Source organism: Asparagus officinalis, chromosome 5 (assembly GCF_001876935.1).
Source record: "Asparagus officinalis chromosome 5, Aspof.V1, whole genome shotgun sequence".
Lineage (NCBI taxonomy): Eukaryota > Viridiplantae > Streptophyta > Magnoliopsida > Asparagales > Asparagaceae > Asparagus > Asparagus officinalis.
The window spans coordinates 12,592,049-12,598,278 of NC_033798.1; the positions used below are offsets into that span (position 1 = coordinate 12,592,049).

General features: G+C 39.4%; 1 long non-coding RNA gene across 1 annotated transcript; it reads left to right on the forward strand.

Moving 5' to 3' along the window:
* LOC109841432 lies at positions 4,240 to 5,386 on the forward strand. Its single transcript, XR_002247274.1, has 5 exons — positions 4,240 to 4,324; positions 4,409 to 4,501; positions 4,587 to 4,882; positions 4,996 to 5,123; positions 5,210 to 5,386. It is a non-coding gene; the product is annotated as an uncharacterized LOC109841432 (long non-coding RNA).

Genomic DNA, 6,230 nt, shown 5'->3' on the forward strand with positions numbered 1-6,230 from the left:
ATCGAGAGGGGATTTTAGTTGTGGTCCTAACTGTTTAAAGGTTTGACCAAGTAGACAGTGGGAGTGGGAGTACAAATCACAGGGGGATTGTTATCTTGCACAAGTCGCTCAGAGGGGGTTCCTGGTATTAAGTAACAAATACTTAACACGGAGGGGTTTGATAATCGTCAATGATCAGGAGATTAAAATTCTGAATGCTATGTCTGAACTCTAACAATGAGAATGTTGAGTGCACAGACGTAGTGGGAGTTTGAGTGGGAGTTTCTTATTCATCACCTTTACCTTATTGTAGTGACCGGGTTATCCCTAAGAATATACTATATAAAATTCTCTCGGGAACTTTCCGTTACATGAATTATCCACCCCCAGCTTTCTTCGCGAAACTGGGTCTAACATTGTACTCAGTTGTATGACCAGGTTATCCTTAAGAATACCAGGCATTGCACTCTCCAGGAACTTCCCGTGAAAAGAAGGAAATAGTTTAGACTCATATACCTATTAGAGTGTCAGGGAGCAGTTTAACCTCTTATACCGGTTGGAGGATTGAGAATCAGTTTATACTCGTATACTCTTCAGAGTGTTGAGAAGCATTTTATACTCGTATACTCATCGGAGTTTTGAGAAGCAGTTTATACTCGTATACTCTTCGGAGTGTTGAGAAGCAGTTTATACTCGTATACTCGTCGGAGTTTTGAGAAGCAATTTATACTCGTATACTCTTCAGAGTGGTGCACCGTCATTCGGCTTATTCTAGCTTTATGGCGCCAGAGTCGACTAGAGCTTGAATCTTATTCTTTAGACCGAAACAAACCTCAGTAGGATGGAGAACCCCCCTGTGATACGCACAGTAGTTTGGGTCTGTAATCCTCTTAGCTCCCTCCTGATCTTTAATAGGTGGTAACTCAATCTCACCATTATTCAAGAAGTACTCGAAAATATCTGGAACTTCCTCATCATTGAAAGAGTATTCTTTTTGGAGTCTCGGATCTGGAGTCCTTTGCTGCTTTTGAGGTTGTTGTTATGATGTCTGACTATTATCACTAGCAACCACATGCCTTGACTGTTGGCTTTTTTCGGTCTTCTTCCTTCTGAGGAAGCGTTCGGCTTATTTGCTGCGCACCTTCAAGTATTTCCAAGTGTTGGATGGTACGACTCCCATAACTTCTAATATCTCAATAGATAGGTTGTTATCACACGTTTGGAATCACAATTTTCTATGGGTGAAACTTCAACGGGCTCCTGGCCTTCGACTCGCAGTCCGATTCGGCCAGTTGCTAGAATTTTTTTCCTTATGAGAAGGCTTCATATGGTCATGAGGGCGCGTGCGATCCCCAGCTCATTGAGTTGCTCGGGGTTCCTTCACTAGGCCCAAGCGTTCTCTAATAGGAGTTTTGCCTCGATCTTTATGTAGAGGACCCAGACGAGCCTTCAATGGAATTCTCGATTTGGTGAGATCCACACTGTAGTAGGTTTTCACCGGAGGTGCGGGAGCAATAGGAGTGGGATCTAAAATTAACAAAAGCTGGAGATCAGTCTCGGGTGCTTTTGCCTTAGGCGCTGATTTGGCCTTTGACATCCAAACTTGCTTAGATCTTGGTGGCTTTTTGACCATCTTTTCCTTCTGTAACTCCTGTGACTTCCGTACAAGGATCCTTGTCTGTACTAGCAGTGCGCGGCGCTTATGGATATGCTCCTTAAGTTTTGAACGGGTCTTTTTGACAGGAACCCATTCATTAGTTGCTGGTTTGGAGAAGGAGGCGTTTGCTTGCTGCTGGAACACTTGGCGCCTTCTGAGTTTCAAATCCACATCATAGCAGGTCCAGTCAACATGCTCCAAAGCCTTAGCAAATTAACGCGCGAGATGTTGACGACACCTTTGACAAAACCTCTTCGTCAGCACTGGTACACTTTCAACGGGCAAATCCTTGACTTTCGAGGAGTTGTCACGAACGTTGGATCTAGTTTCTTTGAAGGTCGGAGAAGGGTCTTCCACTGCATTCGGGTTCAGATCATCAGCCCTAGTCTTTGGATTTGAAGTCACGTTCTTCGCGGCAGTGGTTTTCCTGCATTTGCAAGAAGAAGATCTAGAGGAGGAGGAGGAAATATATTCCTCGAATTTCTGCTGGGCGAATTCGTATTCGACCTCTTCGATCACTGGGATCTTGATCGTCGGTTGCGGCACGACAGCTTCGGCTGCGAAGCTGTTGGCTCCCACTGTGGTCGCCAGCTTATTTGGGGAGAAAATTAGTTTCTTCATTGAGGTACTCATTACAACTTCAGTCGTTATAATGAAAATACAAAAAAAAAGTCTTTTTATAAGACTTTTACATAATAAAAATACAATTCTCGTCAAACAGCGCAGGGATCGTTTATCGGTCTTCTGCTTGCGTAGGATCTTGGCCTGTGATGGGGACGTTGATATCTGTGGACCACCAAATGATCAGATCAGATTCGGAACTTCGTCTATTCGCGAAGGAATCAAGAAGCCAAAGTGCTTATCTCGGCAACAGCGAGATAATTGCTCTTCTTAAGATCACCACAACGGGGTAATCTTAAGGGACGAACCGGGCTGCAGATCTGACAAGCTCCTCTTCTTTATGCTGACAAACTCAATATGATCTCTCCTTCTCCTCTGTGAAATTCATGGCTCTTCAGTCCTCAATTCGGCAGGGCTTCGCCGACGTTTAAGAATTCTAGATCCTAAAAAATGAAGGCACTGGGGCTGTATTTATAGACTTAGGGACCCCTGTTTTCGGATAAGAACGGTCGTTCTCTCTTATCTTTAGTTGAAACTACTTAACCATATTATCAGATCAGTTGGAACAAATCCAGGTGGTTAACGATCGAAAAATCGCCGAAAACAACCAAAATCAGCGTTTTTTGTATTGCAGACACTTCTGAGTGTCTTGGCCAAGCCAAGACACTTGAGAGTGTCTCGGCCAAGCCGAGACACTTGGAAGTGTCTTGGCTTTGCCAAGACACTTATAAGTGTCTTAGCCAAGCCAAGACACCACAGGGTGTCTTGGCCAAGCCAAGACACCACAAAGTGTCTTGGTTTGGCTTTTTCTGGTTTTGACGCGTCGAGTTTGTTTCCACCGTAAATTCGTCATCCGGACTCGGAATTACGTGGTTCAATATGCGTTGGAAATCCGACGAGGAGATCTACAGGTTCCCATGATTGAATCATATGTGGAGTAAATGGGAAATGAGGGGTGCTCCTCCTTTCGTAAACAACATGGGGCTCCCGATCAGCTCTTGTTCCCGTTATTCCGAAGTTTTGTTGTTTCGTATGGTCCGTTGACTCACTTCATATGTTTGTTGTCGTCAAATGAGCTTCTGTGACTCGGATAGTGACGTTCATCGTCTTCTCTCTGTCTCGAGCCGTGTGCGGGGACCTATAGGCAATTTTTGACGCCTACAAGTATCTGTTCTTTTCATGCTTCACACAATGCGCGTTAGTATGATTCACTTCACTGAATTCAGTTTCTTTCAATTTCTTTCAATATAATGATACTGAGAGCATATTATATGCCACTGCCTCAAATTGGATGATTTATGTCTTATTCTTTAATTAGAGCATTAAATGTTCTATAGTGTGTTCAAATTGAATCCCACATAAGGTGAAGTTGAGCATTTGCACCTGGCATTCTTCCATAACCTTTGGAAAGCCCTATACTATGTTGATGGAAATGATATCTCATATATTGTGGATTGTTTTAGCTTATTCATTACTTGTCTCATGTTCTAGTTCATATCATATTTAAAACAGTCTGAGATAGAAGTACAGCTATGAGAGCTTATTTGTCTATATGCATTCTTAGTATTTTATTTGCCTTATGTGTTTAAGGATAAACTATGGTTCAGGTCTTTAAATTCATTTTTGAAATTTCACATCCAACAACTCTTCATTCAAATTGAAGCATTACATTTCAAAATTTTCCTGGTTGTACCTGAATCCTTATAGATAAAGTGATGATACAAAAATAGCAACAAATATGAGGAAAGGTGTAGCGTCCTTCTCAAAGTTCTTAACATGAAAGTAGAGTTTGGTGAGCATATTATATTTGTTTCAGGTTGGGGAACCTAATGTAGATAACCCTAAAAAGAGTTCATTACCCCCCAACAGCCTTTAGCCCCACAATCACATGCACCCTTACTATTTCTACATTCATAATATGCAACTTACGCTACTCTTCTTCTTTAATTTATGTGCATGAGGTAGCTGGCCAAAAATTAAACATTTTCCCCACTAACGTATATAGAGTTCTAAGTTTAGGACTTGAATTTTTTGTAAAGCTAGCTCTGTATGGAAAGTGAATCACATGTAAGTATCTGTTCTTTTCATGCTTCACACAATGCGTGTTAGTATATAACACTAATATTTACAATTTTATTATCTACATTTCAGGTTATAACCTCATATGTTATGCTTCTAAATAGGTTGATGGAGACGCGTCCCAACTATGCAAAGGACATACACATATGTAGTCCATGGGTAACCGTAAGTAGAAATCCAATCTGAGACTATGTTGTAAGGTTCATAAGCTATATTCATATGTTAATCTGAACTTTCTTTGTTTTTTTAGAGATGCATCAATGAGAATAACCCGTCAAGTGTGGATCGAATGTTTAAGCCAATAATGACTACTCGATTCTAAGAACTTGATAAGATTATTTTCCCACTCCTAACTTTATTTCATTGGCATATGTTGGTATTCTCTGTAAAGGATAGACGATTTTATCATTATTCTTCTCTACGTGGATATATGTCTGATGCTAGTGAATTTAGAGTGAAGCTTATTTCTACCATTCCCGATGCTTGGAATTTAGACATTACTACTTGTCAGGAGGTAGAAAGTGTTGACGTACCTCAACAACGGGGGTTAGTGTATTCGACTTATTCATATGTTGTTTATTCATATGTGCTAATGCATAGAGACCACATATTGCGGGCCAAGACTGTTATATTGATATTGCAAACATTTGAACTTGCAGTAGCTTGGAATGTGGGGTGTTCTTGATGGCATACATGTTTAGCCTCGTTTCCAATCAAACAATTTCAATTGACCAAAAGGATTGTGCAAGACATAGAGCTCGTATCGTTGCTCTATTTCTATCTGAAGGTATATTTTCTATACGTGTAATGTTCATTGAACCGCTTTTAAACTCAACCTATTGTTCTTTTGATCCGCTTATATTTTGCTTTCAGGAAATCAACATCATCCTCAAGACCAATTCCCCGGATGCTAGATGCCAATTGTCATATCAAGCATTTTTTTTTGTACATATATATGTTTGGAAAGTGATTTGTAAAGTGATTTGTCTGAAACCTATGAGACTGTTGTTGGGATTGGTTATGTAAAGTCATTCGTAAAGTTATTTTGTGCAATCAGCCACTGTGGTTATGTAAAGTTATTTGAAAAGAACATATATATGTATGGAAAGTGATTTGTAAAGTGATTTGTATGAAACCTATGGTTATGTTGTTGGGATTGGTTATGTAAAGTCATTTTTGTAAAGTTATTTTGCGCAATCAGCCACTATGGTTAAATTACTGGTTATGTAAAGTTTTGTATGCTTCTACGTCATTGAAATTGATGGTTTATTAAACGTAAAGTTCTTTGGTTCAACGCACCAGCTACATAAAGTTTTTCCTCAAACAGAACACAATATTCTTTTATAGAGATCAGCATGGTACACATAACCATAACAAAACAAAAGGAAGAAAAGAACATTCACACATAATTAATGGAAGCTTTCAACACTTCACTCTCTCTCTAGTTGCATCACAATTACAACAACATATATAGAGTTCTCCTTTCAAACGTAAACACCAAGCAAACACATGTTGATCCCCTGAAGAGATCAACACTACCATTGCAGGCTCTCATTCACAAGCTTTATAATTAAGAAAATATTGTAAGTATAGCACATTATATCATAAGTATAGCGCGTTAACCTGTAAGTATAGTACGTTATGTTATAAGTATAGCACGTTAACCTATAAATATAGCACGTTATACTGTAAGTATAGCACATTACATCATAAGTATAGCATGTTATATCATAAGAATAGCACGTTAACCTATAAGTATAACACGTTATGTTGTACGTATAGCATGTTATATCATAAGTATAGCACGTTAATATGTAAGTATAGCACGTTAACCTATAAGTATAGCACATTATATTGTAAGTATAGCATATTAACCTGTAAGTATAGCACGTTA